The 24,472-nt window shown below is 32.7% G+C and overlaps 1 pseudogene; it reads left to right on the top strand.

The window, feature by feature from the left end:
* Positions 1-24,207, top strand: LOC111293354 (pheophytinase, chloroplastic-like; annotated as a pseudogene).
* The last annotated feature ends 265 nt before the right edge of the window (positions 24,208-24,472 follow it).

Below are 24,472 nucleotides of genomic sequence, written 5' to 3'. Positions count from 1 at the left end.
ATGCTGAAAGAGAGGCTGCAAGCAGTGGAAAGAGTTTATTTTTATGGTTCAGTGGATGCTGTTGGGTTCTATTTAGTCCCAGATGTGGTTATTCCTTCGAAGTTCAAAGTGTCAGAGTTTGAAAAATATGACAGTACAAAGTGTCCAAAAACCCAAAGTACTATGTACTTTCGAAAGATAGCTGCCCATGCTAATAATGAAAAACTATTGATGCATGTATTCCAAGACAGCCTCACAGGCTCTGCTACAAGGTGGTATGTCCAGCTAGATAGGACTCATATTCATTTTTAGAGTGATATGGCCCATGACTTTATTAGTCACTATCGGCATATCATAGACTTAACCCCTGATTGCCTGTCTTTGTAAAACATGGAAAAGAAGGTGACTAAATCCTTCAAGGAATATGCCCAGCGGTAGAGGGATATTGCTTCTCAAGTGCACCTCCTTTGACTGAGAAAGAAATTACAGTGTTGTTCGTTAGCACTTTGAAAGCTTTCTATTATAAAAAGATGATAAGGAGTGCCATAAAAAACTTCACCAATATGGTGATCTCAGGTGAAATCATTGAGAATGCCATTAAATATGGTAAGTTGAAAGAAGGAGAAACCAAGAAGACGTCAACGAAGAAAGAGACCAAAGCTCAAGTTGTGAGCTTTGATAGACAGTATAGGGGTTATCAACCTTATCCACCATAATGATACCCTCCATACTATCCTACTATGAACAATACTTCATCTTACTCATACCAACTCGCACCACAACCATCTTACCCATTAACATACCAACTTGTTTTCAACCCTCATATAGCCTTAACATTTAACCTCATACAATACCCCAAATTCATCCTATTAGTCTAGCAAATGCTTCACGAGAGCTACGAGCTACCCAAGAAAGACACATATTTGATCCAATCCCCATGACTTATACGGAGTTATACCGAGAGCTCTATAATAACCACTTAATTATCCTTAATCGTGTTGAGCCACTCAAGCTACCTTATCCCAAGTGGTATGATCATATAGCCCATTGTGACTACCACTATAGAATTGATGGCCATTCTACTGAAAATTGCACTGCTTTGAAACATAAGGTGCAACGGTTAATCAAGAATGGAATGATAAATTTTTATTAAGGAAGAACAACAACACCTAATGTTAGTGGTAATCCATTGCCTATTCACAATGTCAATGCTCTAAGTGAGAATCAAGAACACGTTAATCCAAAAAGGCTTGGAGAGTTACAGTAAATTAAAAGGCAAGATGTTAATCCTTCATCTGATTGCACAAGGGCACAATTTTGAAGAATGATGGTTGAGAGTTACTTGTTATTTTAAGATTTCTTTTAAAGTAATGTTAGGATTTCTTTTATGCAATAGGACTTCATTTGTTATCATTTTAATAAAAGGCAAGTTAATGCATTTCATTACATTTTCTCTTTCATTCAACAACTGTTCCATTCTTTGTCACCTTCATAACTTTTCCTTCCCATTCTCAAATTCCAAATGATGAATGTTTAGAAAAAGATAACAATAATTCTGAGATTTAATTTTAAGAACTCTTCCACATTTATTTGAGAAAACTATTTGACCAAAAGAAGCAAGTTGATGTGAAATAAATATGTCTTAAAAATGTGCAGTTCTTTATAGAGATCCATGAGCTTGGTTTTGTTCAATAGATGATATTCAAGGAAAATATTCACATTTGAGATAAAAAGTGGTCATCTTTCTTTTACCATTTAAAAAACCATTAATTGTTACCCTTTTAAGCCTATTATAATTTTTTTTCTAAAAGAACTCTGACCAAAGATCACCCTCCACACTGAGGGGCAATTCTTTGAAAAAAAAGAGCAAAAGATCACAAAAGGTCTAAAAAAAGGAAAAGCAAGAAAAAAGAAAAAAAAAGGTCACATATGATTTGGGGCAAAGTAATAAGAGTCATTTTGTGAGGAATGAGATGAAAAAGGAAAAAGTAGTGAAATGATGTAGAGTGGGGCAAAATGCCAAGTTATTTCAAATGACGAGTGATGATCCTTTAGTTTTAAACCCTTTAAACACATGTTTTGAGCCTATTTTATCCATTTCTTTCATGACCCCTCACCATGGCCTACATTACAACCTTTAAAAGTCCATTTGGATCAAATGTGAGTGCTTGAATTGAATGATCATGTGTTGGGCTAAGGCATGCTCGTGATGGAATGATAGAATCATGCTTTGTTGCACTATAGATTGATGTAGAAGAGATATCAATAATGGGTGAAAGAATGAAAGAAAGAAAAAAAAAAGAAAAAAATGAGAAAGAATGAAAAAATGAAAAAATGAAAAAATGAAAAAAATGAAAAAAATGAGAAAAGGAATACTCAAATTAAAAATTTGAAAAAGCGATTTGGGTAGAAAAAACATCTGAGCTAAAAGTTTGATGGATAGTTCTAGCATATAGAGGATCGAGGTCTCTAAATATCTCTTAAAATTAGGGTAAAGTTTGATGAGCTCAAAATGATTTCAACAATCAATGGAATGAGATTTTGAAAAAGAATCCTGGATTAATGTTCAGAATTGTCTGAATATTCATTGTTTGGATATACCATTTATTCCAATGACATGCATCCAATTTATTCTTTTCCCCATTTCTTTTGTACCAAACTCGTTCTTCATTGATTACCTTTCCTATAATTCACCTTGTGTTATCTTATTGTTGCATCCCTAGAATAAATCGAAAAAATGTATGAGTGCATTATATTTGTCATGATTTTAAATGATGATGAATGAATGACAATGTGCATAAAAAAATCTTACATTCTTTGGAATAGAAATACAAGATAATAAGAGAAAAATGAAGAGATGATAAAAACCTAAAAAAAGATGATTTAAGAAGCCTATGATTGGTGACCAAGTGACAAAGGTAGAATTTATTCTAATATGGCTAGTACTGAAGGGCCTATGAGTTGTGCTTAAATGATATGGGGCAATGGATAAAACTTGTTCTGGAATTATTAGTGCTTAAATGATATGGGGCAATAGATGAAACTTGTTCTGAAATTGTTAGTGTTGAGAAGCCTATAAATGTTGATCAAGTGATGAAAATAAGGATCAGTTAATGAAACTTGTTCCAAAGTGTTGAAAAGCTAAACAAGGAGAAAACATGATATAATGAGGTCTTGAGAACCATATTACCACCTTTTGATTAGAATTTCATGACATTGACATCCATAATACATGCATTATGTTTGCATTGTTGTTTGGAGATTGTTTGAAACTTTGGTTTGGATATGCGTATGTGTTATGCAGTAGACATTTGAATCATGGTTAAGAATATGGCATTGTGAGAATTTAGATTATTGCATTTGCACCATTAAGGAAGCATTTGTATCATTGATCATGACATTCAAAATTTTGAGTCCCTTGAAAAAAAAATTATGAATCTTTTGATAAGAATTTTTGAGTTCTCAAATACGAATTTTTGAATTTCAAATGAGACTCATTGAGATGTGAATCCCTTAAATTTGTCAAATGTGAATCTTTGAACTCGAATGAGAAGCTTTAAACTTTTAGATGTGAATCTCTAAAGTCAAATGAGAATGTTTAAATGTTGGATACGAGTCTTGTAAGTTGCAAATGTGAATCCGAATTCTTGCACATCTAAAATTTTGTGAATCAAATTCTGGTGAAACTAAAATTTTGAGAATCAAATTTTAGTAAATTCTTGTGAAGCTAAAAGGTTCTTGTGAATCTGAACCTTTGATTTTCGAGCTCAAATTATGAATATGTGAGTTCTCATTACAAATTTTATCAGATCTGATCTATGACTCTTCTAGACATGATTGTCAAGGAGCATTTTATTTTCCAAAGTTGTGTTTACCTTTTTTTAGAAGAGCATTTTATTTTTTCAAAGTTGTGATTACCTCTGTTTAGAGGAGCATTTTATTTTTCAAAATTGTGGTTACTTCTATTTAGATGAGCATTTTATTTTTCAAAGTTGTGGTTGCCTCTGCTCAAAAGAGCATTTTATTTTTCAAAGTTGTTGAGCCTCTATTTAGAGGAGCTTTGTTATTTTTTCCAAAACAAAAAACAAAAAAATAAAAAAAGAAGGAAAATAGATTTGTCGAGTTGATTGGGGTTGTCTACGTCTTTGTACAATTTTTATTTCACAGAAAATGTGCAAAAAGGGGCAACTATAGACACCCAAATCTGTCAGGGGTCTACATTTGATTTTTGTTAAAATAAAAAATTAATTAAAAATGAAAAAGCTGAAAAAAAGGAAAAAAGGTGATTGAGTTTAGGTATGACTGAGTTGAGGAGTTTAAGCTGAGTTATGGTTTAGAGTTAGAAATAAAAAAGGATGGAAATCCTATTTGGTTTAAGGCTCTCGGATTGAAGCCCTATAAATAAGGCCAGAGGAACACAAAAAAAGAGAGGGGAGAGAGTAATCCAAAGTCTAAGCGTAACCAATGCCACAAGCCGGGATATGGGAAATGAAGGAAATTAAAGGGAAACGATATAGTGATTGAGAGAACAGAGAAAAAAGATTGTAATAGCGGTTCTTCATGATCTGGTGTGACTGCGATCGTTGCATTCTCTTCAATAAAAGAAGGATAGAGGACCCAGATTCAGACGAAGTCACGCTTTCCTTCAGCATTACAATAACAAGCCTTCCCTTCTCGGCTTGGTTATGGTAACTGTAGTTTCATCATTTGCTACCATGACCAATCCTTTGAGTCTGGTGGCAGCGTGTTAAGGGTGAGTGAGATAAAAGAGAAATACAGTAAGTGGCAATGGAAAGGCAAGTACTCCATCAATTACCTTATTTCTTTTTTTTTCTTCAAATACAGAATCCAATCCTCATATACTTCTTGTTCACGGGTTTAGTGCCTTCATTATTCATTGGCACAAGAATATTGGCAAATTTGCTCAGGATTACATTGTCTATGCTATTGACCTTATCGGTTTAAGTGCTTCAAATAAGCCACTGGGTTTCTCATACATGTGGATATCAAATTTGTCCGGTCACAGAAAAATAATAAATAAAATAATAATAATATTATTAAATACAATAATAAAAATTAAACAAAAATACAAAATACAAAAAATATATAAAAAATAGAACAAAAATTAAAAAAGGGGGGATGGCAGTGGTGCCTTTCCTGGCACCACTTCCACTATGCCCTACCCCACACCCCTCTGATCACCATACCCTACCACTCATAGCACTACCTTCGCCTAAGCTCCTACCACTGTCAAATCAAACAAAAATAATAAAAAGGGCATGGGGCTCGTGCTTGCACCCCATGTCGAGCCTTGTGCCACGTACGACTGGAGCTCTATAAATAGAGCTCCTAGCTGAACCCAAAGAAGAAACGAAGAGGGAAACCTTGCGAAAAAAAAAACATAAAAAAAACAAAAGCTTAGTCCTCCCCGCTAAGAGGAACCTAGCGTCGAGAGCCCCTGCACAAAGAAAAAAAAAACAAAGTCACCTTCAAAAAAAATAAAAAAGTCAGAATACCCAAAAAAAATGGTTTCAGTGAAACTTCAAGAGCAGATCTAAGGAATTGGGGATTCTTTTTAGTGAAAAGAAGGTCGAATCTGTGTTTAAGGGGTCGAGGGGAACATTTTGAGAGATTTTAGAATTTTTTGACACCAATAACAGCGATCAGAGCTCGTCGTTGGCAAGGATCACGACAGTCATCATGGCGGATGCCACCGACCCTAGTCAGTCTGAAAAAAAAAAAAAAAAGGCTTTTTTTCTAAGGAAAATGGGAGAATGATCGAAAAAAAATTTAGCACCTTTTATATAAACTGCCAAAACCAAAATGATGACGTTTCAATAAAAGCCCAAACGACGTTGTTTTAAGCACCTATGATCAGTGCGTCAACCCGTGACCCGACCCACGACCCACTTCCTTCATCAGCCTTTGATCGATCCAGCTGAACCGGAATCGAACCGTTGAACTCGACCCGGACCGAAACTAAACTGCTGAACGTGATTGAACTACTGATGCTAAATTGAACCGTCGGAATGAACCGCGTGTTGATCGAACCGTTGACCGGTTCGATTCAGGTAAAAGAAAAAAAAATTTTTAATTTTTTTTCTTTTTATATATATTATTTTATTAATATTTATGTATATTAAAATATTTATATTTGTTAAATTAAATAATGAAATATGTGGTTAAATTTTTTTTATATAATTCTATTAATTTTTAAAATAAACTTTAAAAAAATAATAATAATAAACTTAATGATAATACAAAATTAATAAAAATGCAAGAAAAGAAAATTTTTATCCGAAGATGAGATTTAAAGGTACTCTGAATAGTGATACCTATGAAATCTCTAGGTGAGAAGATTTTTTTAAAATACTACTAATGTATTGGAGTATTTATAAAAAAATTTTCAATACAATAAAAATTTTCTTTTTTCTTATAAAATAATAATAATAAAATTAACTAATAAATTAAAAAATAGGTAATAAAAAATGAGAAAAAAGAAATTTTGTCTGATGATGGGATTCCAAAAGTATTCTGAGTATAGATGCTTTAAGAAATTCCTAGGTGAGAAGATTTTTTCTTAAATATTACCAATGTATTGGAATATTTATAGAAAATCTTCAATACAATAAAAATTTATCTGTTCTTTATTTCTTTTAAATAAAAATAAAAATAATAATTAATAAAATTTCTAAAAAAATAAAAAATAAAATGTGTGCATCATGTTATTATTTACAGTGCATGCATGATATAATTTTTACAAAAAATAAATTCGGACCTACGAGGATGAGATTCTTAGGTATTTTGAGAAACGATACCTAAGAAATCTCTAGGTGAGAAAGAGTTCTTCTAATATTACCAATGTACTGGAGTATTTTGAGAATTATTTCAATAAAAAAGGTTCTAATTTATTTTTCTCGAATAAAATTTGAATAATAATTTTTTAAAAATAAAACCAAACAAACCAATTTCCAAAAAAATCAAGAAAATTATTTTTCCAAACACCGAGAATGAGACTATTTTTAATCAAAATCAAAGGATAACACGTAGTTAAGTGGTACCATTTTTGAACGGGCGTCGTTGGGGTGCTAATCCTTCCCCACACATAACCGACTCCCGAACCCAAACTTTTCACAAATAGTGAAATTATCTTTTTAATAAATTTTAATTAATTTTAAAATCTTATTAGAAGGATAAATTTTAATAGGTGGCAATCGCACCTAGCCAAAAAAGGTTGGTGGCGACTCCATTTTTTGTTCTTTTATTTTCGTTTCTAAATTCGTCAGACAGACACAAAACTGTTACGATAGCTTGGTGATTGCACTGGGGATTGCCTTTTATTTTAGAGAGTCAGGCCAAAATTAACTACTTGTTATCCTCAAATTTTGATTTAAACAGTCTTAATCAATTTCTTAGATTTTTATTTTTCATTATCAATAAAAAAGGTAAAAAAAAAACAAATCAAAATAAAAAGCAAAAAATTGACACACATTTATTTTACTATGCCTTTTATGTTTTATTTTTCTGTATATATTACTCTCAATAAATTATGATATATTTGCACACAATGACACGATGCATCTCATGCATGAGCTCTATACTTGGGCTCCATCCTTTATAGGAGAAAGTAAAGTACATATGCCCTCGTGAGGTGATAACCTCCGTAATGGCAAGCAAAATACTTCAACTTGAATTGAACCTTTTTCGTTCGTAGCCTGTAATGGGTGAGGATCGGGGTGCCTTACTAGTCCAACATGGATGACAGTGAAAAACAATTTGGGAACCTTTAAACACTGTCAATCCAAACCCAGCATATAATAAGCCTAAGAAACTAGCCTTATGTAGAGCCTTGTCCACCTTCTTGTAGGAAATACCTAAGAATAAAAGTTATGTATAATACAAAACAAAATAAAATAAAAAATAATTTTTTCTTAAATCGCATCCTCACACTAACTCAATTTTATTTCTTTTTTGCATTAATCATATCATACAGTTTTGCATCGAGATATTTGCTCTAGGACATATTTCTTCCAATAAGTTTTCATAGATCCTATAGAACTACAAATTTGCTCATCCTTAGTCAGTGTGCCATGTGAGCCATATAATAAAGTACATGTTTGGTTGAAAGAAACTCAACAAAAGAATGAAGATTATTTTCCTACCAGTTATGTGTCTGAATTACCAAAGAAAGTGCATTTAGATTTCACACAGAATGATTTAATAGAGTTAGCTGCTGTCTGGGGTCAGTTAAGTGAAGAAAGAAAAGAAAAATTTTGTAAAAAGTACAGGCAGATTGCATCTCTCATTTCAATAATGATCGATGAACAGCTGGTCAAAGTAGCTATACAGTTTTAGGATCCATCCTATAGATGCTTCACTTTTAATTAGGAAGATTTGGTGTCAATTATTGAAGAGTATTCGATTTTACTTGGAATAAAACTACAATGTCCAGATAAAGTATTTACCCGAAAGCCAAAATCAGGTTATTGTAAAAAGTTAGCCAAGCTTATGGGGGATAAAATAGAAACCATTAATTCCTTTGTGAAGCCTAAAGGTGAACATCTTGGCATCCGTTGGGATTTTCTTCAAAACTTCATTCAAGGGCATTTAAATGATGATCAAGGTATGACTGTGTTTGCTCTAGCATTGTATGGCATGGTAATCTTTTCAAAAATTTTAGGTTACATTGAGATAACTATGGTAGATTTTTTTTAGCAAATTAAAACCCAAGCAATTAATCCTGCTCCAACAGTCCTAGCCAAAACCATAAGGTCATTAAATTTTTATCGACGAAAGGGAAAAAGACGATTCATAAGATGTGCATCTCTATTATATGTGTGGGTTAAAAGTCATTTCAAGTGTGGAAAGAGTGTATTTTTAAAGCCGTATCTACAAAATAAAGCACCAATTAAAGAGTTTTAAAAAAGCTAATGGCCAACATTAAAGACTAAAGAAGAGCGGGTCCTTTTCTTACGAAGGCTTACCGGGATGAAATTGAATGGATGGCACCTTGGATGCCTCAGGTGCCCTTGTTGTATCATGGAGAAAATGAGCCATGGATACCATTATTAAGGCTATAGGATGTTATATGTTATGCTTCATTAATAGTGCTTAGGTAATTTAGTGCAAAGCAGTTTGTTCCTGCTACTCATGGCCTGGTCTAAATAGAATTCATTTATGGGGAACCGAATCCATCAAGAACCTTGAAACAGTTGATCCAAGCATGAAAGAGAACACGAAGAATGAGGTTAGGGCCTCTCATCCATAAAGTTACTTTTGATTACCAGATTTGGAAAGTAAAAAAACCTAGAGACATAGTACTCCCTCTTGATGACAACTTATATCAATTGGTTAATCTTTCAAAAGATGTGTAATTATCAAAAGTTGAACTTGTTAAGAAAGAATTAGAAGCTGAAAAAAAAAAAGAAATAAGAAGAGAAAATTTGAGACTTCACAAAAAAATAGGACAATTGAAATATGAAGTAGAGATATAAGGGAGTAGATTAGAAAAAGTCATAAAAGAACGGGATGTGACCAATAGTTATTTTAAATATCTACACTAAAAAAATAAGAGGTTACTAGTTCAATTCAAAACTAAAAAAGTCACCAAGTCTTACCTTAGCTGGCAACGCAAAATGGATGAGGTCCAAGAGGAAATGAACTAATGAAAGGGCAAAGCTCAAGAAAAGCAAGGGGAGACCACCAAAATTTCTCAAAAATGTCAGAATTGGAAAGGATTATACTCTACAACCTCAACAAGATTGGTGGAATGCCAAAACGAAAAGGAAAGGTTGAAAGTCATGCTCGTAAAAGAGAGAAAAAAGCACTTCGAAGTACTGAATGAAAAAAAAGCACTTCACCAGATGATCCAAGGGTTAGAGATACAACTACAAGACCACAAGAGCCATATTTTAGCAATAATAGATAAGGGGCATAGAAGGAAAAAAGATTGAATCTTCACATGTGATTCAGAAAGGGATGCTCACATGAGATGAAAGGCAGAAAGCTTAGGGAGGCAATAGTACATAGAGCACTTGACTAATCAAGTTTACAAGGCAGTGAAAAAAGCATGAGAGATGGTTGAAAAGGTAGAAGCATTAAAAAGAGAAGTCCATCCCATAGAAGAATATGGACAACATCTAGTGAACTTTCTAGACGAGGCAAAGGACCATTATGAACAAGTCAAATGCTTCTATGGATATAACTCTAGGATGGTAAATCTCATGTAATAAAAGTTGTATAGAATCAATAAAAGTTTCTAATGTTGAAATTCTTTCAAAAACAAATATCTCCCACTTGCATTCATACATCATGTACATCATTTTTCATAAAATAAGTAAAAAATAAAATTTTTAACACAGCAGTCTAATTTTTTTTCTTTCTTCTTTTTTAAGAAAAAAAATTATGTGGTAATAAAGGTTCAAGAATAGCTCGTCCATAAAAAATTTTGACCTAACCTACTTGTCATTCATATAATACCAGGACTCAGACAAGAATCATAGAGCAAGAACAGACCAGTTGATTTAAGAGAATAGAAAAAGTTCAAGAAGAACTAAAAGGGGATCTCAGTACAATAATGGATATGCTCAGGAAACTTGACAAGAGAAAAGCAATGGAAGAAAATCCTAGCTTTCAAGAGCAATTGCCAAATATGGTAAATCCTGTTTACCCTTCAGGGTTTGAGCCACGATCGATCTAACCTTCTCAAAGAACTAGAGTGCCAATTCCTACTCCCGGTGGATATCCTAATTTTTATCCAGGAATGACATCCACACCTGCTCTAGGATAATTTCAAAATTTTGTTAATCCTGTCATGATGGAAAAACACGTAAGTCGATCTTAGTTTTTGATTTAGATGATCCCAAAGAGAGAGAAAAGCTAGAGATAAAGACACCTGAGAAAGTGATAGATACCAGTACCTAAAAAAAGATAAAGTTATTAGAAGAAAGGCTTAGGGCCATAGAAAGAATGAATTTTTATGGCCCCACAGATGCAACTAACCTTTGTTTAGTCCCAGATGTGGTTATTCCACCAAAATTTAAGGTTCTTAAATTTGAAAAATATGATGGCACGAAATGTCCAATGACTCACATCACCATGTATTGTCATAAAATGGTAGCATATGCTCGTGATGAGAAGTTATTGATGCATGTATTTTGAGATAACCTTATGAGATCTGCAGTCAAATGGTATGTTCAACTAGATAGGACTCGTATTCATTCATGGTAAGAGCTCACAATAGCTTTTCTTACACAATATCAGCATGTCAGAGATTTAGCTCCAGATCGTCTATCTTTACAAAGTATGAAAAAGAAAGTAACTAAAAGCTTCAAAGAATATGCGCAAAGATGGAGAGACATGGTTGCACAAGTTTAACCTCCCCTCACTGAGAAAGAAATAACTGTTTTATTTGTGAACACCTTAAAAGCACCATACTCTGAGAGATTGCTAGGCAATGCAATCAAAAACTTTTCAGATATGATGATATCAGGTGAAATCATTGAAAATGCTATAAAAAATGGTAAGCTCAATGCAGGATAGACAAGTGAAGCAAGAAAATGTGGAGCTTTTAAAAAAAAAAGAATAAAGCTCAAGCAGTGAACTATGTAGGGCAACAATTCAAAGGTTTCACACCTTATCCTACACCAATCTACCAAACCCATTACCCTTCCATAAATAATATTACATCCACTCCTTATCCATACTAGTCATACCAGTCATTATGACAACCAGCTTATCCATCCCATTTTCAGCCATTCTTTTAGACACCCACCTATAATCATCCTGCTACACCTATCAGACTAGAATGGAGACCTAATCCTAATATTATTTTTAGAGCCCCGAGAATTACCTAAAAAAAAACCACGTTTAATCTCATACCCATGATATACACAGATTTGTACCCTTAATTTATCGAGAAACATTTATTAGCCCCTGTTATTGTTGAGCCTTTGAAATCTCCATTTCCTAAATGGTATGATCCCAATGCATATTGTGATTATCACTATGAGAATCCAGGTCATTGTATTGAGAACTATACTGCTTTAAAGTGTAAAGTGCAAGGGTTAATCAATGAATGGGTGTTACTGATGCCAGCCAACGAGCAATTACAAATGTTAATGAAAACCCTCTATCAAATCATACTAAACCATTAATAAATGTTCTGATTGATAGGCAAGTAAGCTATATGAAGAAAGAGGTAGAAGAAGTTAAAACTTCGATGGCTAAAGTATTTGAAGCCTTGGTCAAAGCTGACATGTTAAAACTAGTAGAGCTTCAAAATCACTCCGAAACAATTAACTCAATTGAAAGATGTGACTTTCACAAAGGTGCTTTAGGGTATTCTATCGAGAATTGTCACCAATTCTATCAAGAAGTGCAAAAGTTAATGGATATGGGTCAGATAAAGTTTTACGAAGAAAGAGAAGATTTGATGAAAGCTGAAATGTCTACTATTGATTCAAAGAATAAATTTATGCGTAGACCAGTAACAATTTATTATGATGAAGTCAACACCGAGGCTAGAAAAACCCACCTCTCGACCAATAGTGATAATTAAAGTTTCTAGCTCTTTTTCATATCAGAATGATAAAGTAGTACCATAGAAGTACGATTGTAATGTTATAATCAACCCAGATACTATGAACATAACAAGCGTATAAGGCATGACTCGAAGTGGGAGGTGTTATACCCCAGAGGCTCTAAAAAAAGCTAGAAAGAGAAAGCCAAGGTAAGAGAAGAAAAAAAAATTCAGAGTGGTCTTGATGCAGCCCAAAAAAAATGTTAGAAGTCAGTCTCTGAGAGTGAAGCATGTGAATTTCTAAAGTTAATAAAATATAGCGAGTATAGCATGGTAGAATAGCTTAACAAGATGCCAGCTAGAATTTCGTTATTGTCATTATTAGTCAGTTCAGAGTCACACCGTAATGCTTTGCTGAAAGTGCTAAATCAAGCATATGTATCTCATAATATTTTTGTTGAATATGTGGAACAGCTGGTTAGCAATCTGACAATTTCAAATTATATCTTTTTTAGTGATGAAGAGATTCTTCCTGAAGGTCGAGAAAGTACCAAGGCTCTTCACATTATTGTGAAATGTAAAAGTCATATAATGGCTAAGATTTTTATTGATAATGGTTCATCTATCAATGTTATGCCTGTGACTACCCTGGCAAAACTCCTTGTTGATGGATCTTATATGAAACCTAATCATATGATAGTGAAACCCTTTGATAAAACCCGAAGAGAGGTGCTGAGGGACATAAAAATGCCATTACAGATTGGCCCATACACTTTTAACATTAAATTTCAAGTTATGGACATCTCTATTTCATACAGTTATTTATTGGGTAGGTCGTGGATCCATATGGCAGGTGTTGTTCCATTCTCATTGCATCAAAAAGTCAAATTCATTGTTGAAGGGAAGTTAACATGTGTGGCGGGAGAAGAAGATTTATTGGTAACTCAACCGATAAATACTCTTTATATGAAATCAGCAGATGAAGCTCTGAAATGCTTTTATAGATCCTTCGAGATTGCCAATGTAACATATATAGCTGGAGGATCTAAATTACTTTTGTCACAATTATCTACGACAACTAAAATGATAGTCAAACAGCTTAAAAAGATGGGATGACAACCTGAAGTCAAACTTGGAAAGAACCTACAAGGAATCACGAAGCCATCAACCATATATGAAAAAAAAGATAGATTTGGCTTAGGATATAAGCCAACAAGAGGGGACAGAATAAGAATGGTGAATAAGAAAAGAGATAAGAGGATAGCTAATCTTAGGGGATATGAGCCAGAGTTAGAACCTATGGTCATTCCATACCTCTATGATTCTTTTCATTTAGGAGGATATATTTATCCAGATTTACCAGGAGCCCTAAATGTAGAATTCGTGGAAGAATTTTCAGAGCTAGTTATTCAAATGGTGGATGATGGAGAAAAGAATAGTCGAAGTGAAAAGCTGTTCATGTACCCCTGTCTTTCAGATTTTAAGTTGGATAATTGGAAAGTTATAGAGCTGCTTGTTGTCTTTAAAACTTTGAAAAAGTAATGTACTGTGAAACTTTAAATCCCTAATTATTTTCTATGAGTATTAGGAGATCTTTTGTGGTGTGTTTATGTTTGTCATTTTAATAAAAGACTTAGAAGATGCATCCACATTTCTTCTATTGTTTTCATCTTTATTTTTCTTTCCATTCTTTTCTTTCCAACATTTTCTTGCCATTCCATTTTTGTGTGCCAATATTCTCTTCATCTTACCCTTTGCAGGGTCCCAAACAATGAACATGAAGATAATCATGGTAATAATCTCGGATTTGATTTTGAAAACTTAATTCATGTTGATAAACTTGATAATAAGGAAGATTCAGATAACTACACACTGCCTTGATTTGTTAAAATTAATAGAACATGAAGATAAACCAATTGAACCCTATCAAAAAATTACCAAATTGGTGAATTTGAGAGATGGTGAAAATAAAAAAGAGGTTAAAGTCAGTATATCTCTTTTACCAACTGAAAGACAGAAGCCAGAAGAGCTGTTCCGAGAATATGTAGATGTGTTCGCGTAGACTTACTAGGATATGCCAAGACTCATCACTGATATTGTAGAGCACAAGTTACCTTTAAAATCAAGATGTAAGCCGATGCAGCAAAAGCTAAGGTGCATGAAACCAGAGATGCTGCTGAAAATTAAAGAGAAAGTGAAGAAGCAATTTGATGTTAGATTTTTTATAGTGGTAAAATATCCTAAATGGGTAGCCAACATAGTGCCAATTCCTAAGAAAGATGGAAAAGTGAGAATGTGTGTCGATTATCGAGATCTGAATAGAGCAAGCCCTAAGGATAATATTTCTCTACCTCACATCGATACTTTAGTGGATAATACTACTAGGCATTCCACATTTTCCTTTATAGAGAAAATGATATAGAGAAAACTACATTTATGATAATATGAGGGACATTCTGTTACAAAGTTATGCCTTTTAGGTTAAAAAATGCTAGTGCCACTTATCAAAAAGTAATGGTGACTCTCTTTCATGATATGATGCATAAAGAAATAAAGGTATATGTGGATGATATGATTGTGAAATCTCGTGAAAGAGAAGATCATGTAGTCAATCTCAAAAAATTGTTTGACAGGTTGAGAAGATTTCAACTAAAGTTGAATCCTACTAAATGTACATTCAGTGCCAAATCAAGAAAACTATTGGGCTTTGTGGTCAGTGAAAGAAGAATCGAAATAGACTCGGATAAGGTACAAGCCATCCAGAACTTATCTCTTTCTAGTACCAAAAAAAAGTGTGAGGTTTCCTAGATGTGTTTGGAGATTTAGCTCTAGTCATCTATCAGTTACGAGAAGAATGGGAAATAAGAGATTCCAAGTTGATACGGTACTATAAGTACATCTCTTAGTTGGTCAAACAATTCAAAGAAGTTTAATTTGAGCATTTGTCTAGAAAGGATTTAGTTGCTGATGCACTTGCTACTCTAGCTGCAATGATTAAAATAGATGCAAATATTGAAATCCAACCTATCAAGCTGGATGTGAAGGATGAACCAGTACATTGTTCAGGTGTTACAGAAGAAGTTGATGAGAAACCATGACATCATGCAATACATTAAAAGCCAGCAATACCTAGAATATGCAACAGAAAATGATAATAGGACTATTAAAAGGTTGGCTATGAGTTTCTTTCTTGATGGAGATGTCCTCTATAAAAGGGGTCAAGATCAAGTACTTTTAAGGCGTGTAAATACAGCTAAAGCGAAAAGGATTATTGAAGAAGTGCATGATGGAGTATGTGGGGCACATGCAAATGGTCATATAATGGCTAGATAAATTATGAAGGTCGGATACTATTGGTTGACAATGGAGAGTGACTGTATTGATTATGCCAAAAAATATCATTAAGTGTCAGATCTATGTTGACAAGATCCACACTCTTCCAATAGCATTGCATGTTTTGGCTCCTTCATGGCCATTCTCTATGTGGGGTCTAGACGTCATCGGTCCCATCACTCCAAAAGCTTTAAATGGACATAGATTCATCTTTGTAATGATTGATTACTTCACAAAATGGGTAAAAGTCACATCATACGCTAGTGTGACCTGATCTATGATATATAAATTCATAAAAAGAGAGATAATATGCAGATATGGGTTTCCAAAGATAATTATTTCTGATAATGCCAAAAATTTAAATAGTAAAATGATGAATGAAGTTTGCACTCAATTGAAGATTCGTCACCATAATTCGGCACCATATCATCTAAAGATAAATAGGGCAATGGAGGCTACAAATAAGAATATCAAAAGAATCTTGGAGAAAATGATTGATACTTACAAAGATTGGCATGAGAAGTTACTTTTTGCTTTGCATGCTTATAGAACATCAGTCCGAACATCTACTGGGGTCACCCCGTTCTCTTTGGTATATGGAATGAAAGCTGTGCTACTGGTCAAAGTGGAAATTCCCTTATTGAGAGTCCTGATAGAGGTAGAATTAAAAGAAGCAGAATGGGTTTGAAATCGCTACGAGCAGCTGAACCTCATTGAAGAGAAAAGACTTACAGCACTTTGTCATGGTCAATTATATCAAAAGAGGATAATGAGAGCACATGACAAGAAAATTCATCCCTGTTACTTTAGGAAAAGAGATTTAGTCCTGAAAAAGATCCTTCCAAATCAACATGATAATTGAGAAAAACGAACACCAAATTGGGAAGGCCCGTATGTGGTGAAAAAGACCTTTTTTTGGTAAGGCATTGATTTTGGCAGAGATGGATGAAAGTGATTTACCTACTTCGATAAACTCAAATGCTGTAAAAAAATATTTTGCTTGAAAGAAAAAAGAAAAAAATTAAAAAATGAAAAATAATGACTCATCTAAGCTAAAAACTTGAAAAAGGCGGCTTTGATATGAAGAAGAAGCATCATTCCACAATACAGGGGTAAATATAGTTTGATGAACTCTGAAGGATCAAAGAAGTCATCTAATTTAGTTTTAAAAAAAGAATCTGGAAATATTTTATTCATGATTATCTTATAATCATTATTTGGATACCTTTGTTTCAACTCAAATACTTTACCATGCACTTGTTACCAATCTAATAAAATATATTATCTTTTTTTGGAAATAACACATGTCCATTCTTTTATTCTCATTTTTTGTCCGCCATACGAATAAGAGAAATGTGTGATTGCATTTTATTGGTCTTGGACTTAAAATAATGAAAAGAAAAACAAACATGAAAGATCTTAGCATTATTTTTTAAAAGTTGACAAAGACAAATGAAAAAGAAGGAGAAAAGCATGACAAGACATTGATGTTGTAGACTTTTGAAGAAAAGTATTGGTAGGGCATAATTCAATGGTCAAATGTTAAAAACAAATTGATCATATGGCAATTATTAAGAATTCTAATAAAAGAAGCAAAAAGTGATAGATTTTGAGAACCTTTTTACCACAATGAATAATTTTGATTGCATTACATGTATTGCATTTAGAGCACTCAGTACATGCATCCATGAATAATGAGGACAAAGACTTTCCATTTCCTAATCAAATAAGAGATTTCAAAAGAGAAAATTTTACTTGTTCAAATATGAGAACTCGATTTGAAGAACATATGAGATTTTTAAAGTTGTTGAGCCTCTGCTGAGAGAAGCTTTTTCAAGATGATTTTTAAAATTGTTGAGCCTCTGTTGAAAGAAGCTTTCTCAAGATAAAATTTAAAATTATTGAGCCTCTGCTGAGACGAGCTTTTTTAAGATAAGATTTTTAAAGTTGTTGAGCCTCTGTTGAGAGGAGCTTTTCCAAGATGAATTTTTAAAGTTGTTAAGATTCTGCTAAAATGAGCCTATTTCAGATTTTAAATTTTAAAGTTGTTAAGTCTCTGCTGATATGAGCTTTTTCAAGATGGATTTTAAAGTTGTTGAGCCTCTGTTGAGAGGAGCTTTTTCAAGAGAATTTTTAAAGTTGTTAAGCCTCTGCTGAGAGGAGCATTTTCAAGATGGATTTTAAAGTTGTTGAACCTTTACTAAGAGGAGCTTTTTCAAATGAGATTTTAAAGTCATTGAGCCTCTGCTGAGATGAGCCCTTTTCAAGATGAGATTTTTAAAGTTGTTGAGCCTCTGCTGAGAGGAGTCTTTTTCAGATTTTAAATTTTCAAAAGTTGTCGAGCCTCAAGTGAAAGGAGCATTTTCGATTTGAAAAAAAAAACTTTTTGAGTAGTCTACGTTAAAAAAAAAGAAAAAAATCCATTTGGATTCCAGACAAAGTTGTTGTCTTTTTCTTTGCCCTATTACTGATAATCAACAATGTGCAAAGAGAGGCAGTTATGGACGTCAAATTTCTTCAGTCACAAAAAATATAATAACTAAAATAATAATATTATTATTAAATACAATAATAAAAATTAAACAAAAATATAAAATACAAAAAATATATAAAAAAGGAACAAAAAATAAAAAAAAAGGATGGTAGTGGTGCCTTCCCTGGCACCACTGCCACCATGCCCTACCCCCCACCCCTCTGATCACCATACCTTACCACCCATACCACTACCCTCGCCTAAGCTCCTACCACTAACGAATCAGACAAAAATAATAAAAAAGACATGGGGCTGTGCTTGCACCCCATGCCGAGCCCTGTGCCATGCACGACCGGAGCTCTATAAATAGAGCTTCTAACCGAACCCAAAGAAGAAATGAAGAGGGGAACCCTGTGAAAAAAAAAAACACATTCTGCCTAAAAAAATGTAAAAAAAAAAAAAACCAAAAGCTTAGTCCTCCTTGCTGGGAGGAAACTAGCGTCGAAAACCCCTGTACAAAGAAAAAAAAAGCAATGTCAGCTTAAAAAAAAATAAAAAATTTAGAATACCTAAAAAAAATGGTTTTAGCAAAACTTCAAGAGCAGATCTAAGGAATTGGGGATTCTTTTTGGTGAAAAGAAAGTCAGATCTGTGTTCAAGGGGTCGAGATGAGTATTTTGGGAGATTTTGGAATTTTTCGACACCAACGACGACAGTCAGAGCTCGTCGTCGGCAAGGACCATTACGACCTTCACGGCAGACGGCCACCGGCCCTAGTGGACCTGAAAAAAAAAAAAGAAAAAAAAGACATTTTTTTCTGAGAAAAAGGGGAGAATGACTGAAAAAAAAATTTAGCACCTTTTATATAAACTGTCAAAACCAAAACGACGTCGTTTCAATAAAGGCCTAAAACGACATCATTTCAATCAAGGTCCAAAATGACGTCGTTTTAAGCACCCGGGATCTGCGTGTCAACCCGTGACTCGACTCGGGGTCCGCGCACTCGACTCGTGACTCGCTTCCTTCATCAACCTCTGACCTATCCAACTGAACCGAAACCGAACCGTTGAACCCGACCCGGACCGAAATTGAACCGCTGAATGTGATTAAACTGCTGATGCCAGACCGAACCATGCGTTGATCGAATCGTTAACTGGTTTGGTTCAAGTAAAAAAATATTTTTTGAATTTTTTTATTTTATATATATATTATTTTATTAATATTTATGCATATTAAAATATTTATATTTGTTAGATTAAATAATGAAATATGTTGTTAAATTCTTTTTATATAATTCTATTAATTTTTAAAATAAACTTTAAAAATAAAAAAAAACTTAATGATAATACAAAAATTAATTAAAATGCAAGAAAAAAAATTTTTTATCCGACGATAAGATTCAAAGGTTTTTTGAGTAGTGATACCTATGAAATCTCTAGGTGAAAAGATTTTTTTAAAATACTACCAGTGTATTTGAGTATTTATAAAAAAAATTTTCAATCCAATAAAAATTTTCTTTTTTTCTTATAAAATAATAATAATAAAATTAACTAATAAATTAAAAATAGGTAATAAAAAATGAGAAAAAAGAAAATTTTGTACGATGATGAGATTCCAAAAGTATTCCGAGTAGAGATGCTTTAAGAAATCCCTAAGTGAGAAGATTTTTTCTTAAATATTACCAGTGTATTAAAATATTTATAGAAAATCTTCAATACAATAAAAATTCCTCTGTTCTTCATTTCTTTTAAATAAAAATAATAATAAAAATTAATAAAATTTCTAAAAAATAAAAAATAAAATGTATGCATCATGTTATTATTTGCATTGCATGCATGATATAATTTTTACGAAAAGTAAATTCGGACCTCCGATGATGAGATTTTTAGGTATTTCGAGAAGCGATGCCTAAGAAATCTCTAGGTGAAAAAGAGTTCTTCTAATATTACCAACGTACTGGAGTATTTTGAGAAATATTTCAATAAAAAAGGTTCTAATTTATTTTTCTCGAATAAAATTTGAATAATAATTTTTTAAAAATAAAACCAAACAAACCAATTTCCAAAAAAATCAAGAAAATTATTTTTCCAAACACTGAGAATGAGATTATTTTTAATCAAAATCAAAGGATAACATGTAGTTAAATAGTACCATTTTTGAACGAACGTCGTGGGGGTGCTAATCCTTCCCCACGCTAACCGACTCCAAAACCTACACTGTTTCGCAAACCTTGAAATTATCTTTTTAACAAATTTTAATTAATTTTAAAATCTTATTAAAAGGATAAATTTTAATAGGTGACCAATCGCACCTAGCCAAAAAAGATTGGTGGCGACTCCATTTTTCGTTCTTTTATTTTCGTTTCCAAATTCGTCAGGCGGACACAAAACCGTTATGACAATATACCATGGAAGCTTGGGCTTAGTTGATATTAGATTTCTTGAATGAAGTTGTTCAAAAGCCTACTGTGTTGATAGAAAACTCTGTTGGAAGTCTTGTTTGTTTGATAGTTGCCTCGAACTCTAGTCAAAACCTGGTTCGAGGGCTTGTACTATTATATTATGCTTGTGGGATGAACAACAAAGCGATGTTGATGATTGGAAGATCAAGCGCTTGTTACCTTTGCTTTTGTTGTTTGATTTCTTATTGAAGCAAAGAGGAATTGCCATAGTAGTTTTTGAGCGGGCCAAGCAAAGAGATAATTTGAGGAATTTTTTATTATCTTTTTATGGAAATAATGGATAATGAACTAGTTAAGATCATCAATGGACCGAAAAATGATGAAGGCATTCTTGATGCCTTCGTCTCAATTATAACAAGCCCACCAGGGCCAAACCCTGTGCAATTGATGCCAAGAATTAACTTACCTATCCTAGTTTTATGGGGTGATCAAGATCCATTCACCCCTCTTGATGGGTCGGTAGGTAAGTATTTCTCTTTCTTGCCTCACAATCATCAAATGTGAGCCTTTTCGTGTTGGAAGAAGTAGGGCATTGCCCCCATGATGATAAACCTGAGCTAGTTCATGAGAAGTTGCTTCCTTGGTTGGCTCAACGTATTGCCTCATTAGAGTCATTGCTTTTCCAGGAAACAATCTTTGTCTCTAACCAAGCCGAGCTGCAAACCCAGCTGCCAAGTCGCACTTTCGAGCCACCTTTTTTTTCTAGAGTTGCCCCAAATTCTCAGCCGAGCCATGCCAAAGGTTTTTTTCTTCTTTTCCATTTAGTTTTATTATTTATTTATTGATTATTATTTTTTCCTTATTTATTTATTGACTAAATTAAAATAAGTTATTTATTTAATTAAATATCCTTTAATTTTCAATGATCTCTTTAAAATGAAAATTTAAAAAAATATATTTTTGAAGGAAAGTTGAATGTATCAATTTCCTTTGAACATAAAAATTTGAAAAAAATATTTTTGAGGGAAAGTTGGAAGTATCAATTTCCCTTGAAAATAAAAATTTTTAAAAAATACTTTTAAAGGAAAGTTAAGAGTATTAATTTCCCTTGAAAATAAAAAATTTGAAGAAAAAATATTTTTAAAGAAAAGTTGAAAGTATCAATTTTCTTTGAAAATTAAATTTTTAGAAAAACATTTCTTGAAGAAAAGTTGGAAGTACCAATTTTCCTTAAAAATAAAATTTGAAGAAAAAATATTTTTAAGGAAAAGTTGAAAGTATCAATTTTCCTTGAAAATTAAAATATCAACAATGCTTTAAGGAAAAGTTGAAAGTATCAATTTTTCTTGTGTAAAAGCATGAGTTTTTTTTTCTTATAAAATAAAAAAAAGATCTATATCGAAAATCGAATCATCATTCTTTTCTCATTTTGTCTTTTTTTTTTCTTGAAAAATTTTTAATGTTAAATAATCCGACGATAGAGCCTCTATAAGAGAAACAGTAGTTTTCTTGTATGCTCTTGAGGTGAGGGAATTTTTCTTAATTTTTTGTCAAAAGTATTGGAGTTAATTAAGAATAATTTTCAATAATTAATTACTTGGTAAAATTTTTTAAGCTTATTGGATAACACGAAATTGAGCTAGTACCATCTTTTGATGGGCATGTGAAGGTGCTATAACCTTCTTCACATGTAACCGAACTCCCAAACCCCGTTCTGGTTTGTAGACTCGAACTGGTTTGTAGACCCGAACCCATTCTTTTAAGGGCCCTTAAATCAAGCTTGGGAGCCCCTTAAGAGGATAGATTCCTTAGGTGACCAAATGCACCTAAATAAAAAAGATTTGTGCCGACTCCTCAAATCATTGTCTAGCTATAGATTTATGGATCTAGACATTATGACACCAGAAAGAGTGAATAAATAAAAGTCCTTATATCACTTATATTGAACACCATAAAGCCATCAGCAAAAAGACTAGATTTTACAAATTCAAAATCTTTTCTATTTCAAATGCAAGATCTAGTAAATTATGATTATAAAAAAGAATTATCTACTTTGTTTGTGTACATAGGTTTATTTATTTGTAAAAAGGAAAACACCACTATAATTGAGAAGCAAAAACTCTCATAACATAATGATTAACCTTTGAATGCATAGTCAGTAAATGAATAAGAATACTCATTGTCTGATTCACTTAGCAATTGTTGGGTAATTGGTGCTTTACCTTTAGTAAACAAAGTAACTAGTCAAAGGATTAGCTTCCATTAGTGATTTAGCATCCAAAACATTGGTTTTACATTATTCCACAATAGATGCAAACTACTAAAAATAAAATGAAACATGCAAAGAAAAGAAATCCTAAGAAGAATATTGATAACTAATGACCCTCTTTCACTAGGAGTCTTGACAAAAATACACCAATGAACCAAGTGTCTCCCATTATAAGAATTTTTTTATTGCTAGAGGCTGCAACATGTAATGCTCTTTTTGGCTGCCATACCTTTCTTCTATACTACAACTAGTGTAGAACTATGAATGTCAAGAAATAAATCTTATTTGCCCTTATGAAATTAAAAGAACAAGATAGAGTAGTTGCTATAAACTCTACGAAGCTTTATTTTTCCTAGTTGTTAATCAAATCCCTAATTAAGTTGTAACAATAGTAACTATGATTTTTTTTTGTTAGTTTTCAGTTTGAGATTAGGGTTAGCTCATGATTTACAGTAGCAAAACTTCACTAGAGCAAAAATATTAGCCAATAAACCCTATGACTTGTATGTGGATATTTGTGAATATTGTTTGAGCATGCCTTAGAGATAGACTTAATAGCATACAATCTATTTCCAAAATAATTAATTGAGTTCTATTGATGTGTAAGCAGAACTGAGATGCTTTGAATTTGTTTTGACACTCATGTGTTTTTATGTAGGAGATTGAGTATAGGGAAAAAATTAGATGTGTGAAACTTTTTCAAATAACCCACACAAAAAAAGATAAATCTTACTTCAATGCCGAATACAAAAAATTATGGTAATTTTTTTGATTTGTTTTATATAGATAATAAATTTTAGCAGATATATTATGAATTAATTATTAAACTTAATAGCTTTATTTGATTAAATTACAAGAGAAAATGAAAGAGAAAATGGTTGTTAAGATTGAAGCAACATTTGATTGCTCTATCAACATTCAAAACTTAAAAAATTGGATATTCACAGAAGTTGTTAAAAAAAAAGAGACATGGATGGGTCTGAGGCCTTGGATTGGGTCTAACACCATCTAACTAATTTGGATGTAGCTCTCAGCAATTTACATTCTCAGCATGTCAACCTTCACAAGACATCTTCATATTGAGAGTGGGGTTGCAAACTATACAACTACATGTTGAGCAAATAGAAGTAGAAAAAGAAATAGAGCTTGTTAAACTAGAAGAAGTGCATGCTAGAATTGATAAAGAGCATGCTAGATGTATCAAGAGGGTGCAAGAATCAACAATTGCATGAATGATTCAACACTCTTATGAATTTTATGCAATAATAATTTTCAAAAACCAATCTAGGTGGTCCACCAACTCAAGTATTAAATTTAGTAACTATTTATATTTTTTATATTAGAAATAGCTTATTATTAATCGTAAAAACTTATTTTACTTTATTTAGTAGGCTCTTGTGCACACTAATTATCATGGTGAAAAAAATCCTTCATCAAATTGTAGTCCTCGAACTGCTTTTTGAATTTCTACTTAATTTATGTAATTGAAAAATAATT

This window comes from Durio zibethinus, chromosome 10 (assembly GCF_047325235.1).
Source record: "Durio zibethinus cultivar Kanyao isolate XHJ-2024 chromosome 10, ASM4732523v1, whole genome shotgun sequence".
NCBI classification, from domain to species: domain Eukaryota; kingdom Viridiplantae; phylum Streptophyta; class Magnoliopsida; order Malvales; family Malvaceae; genus Durio; species Durio zibethinus.
This window is presented reverse-complemented; position numbering and strand designations above follow the sequence as displayed.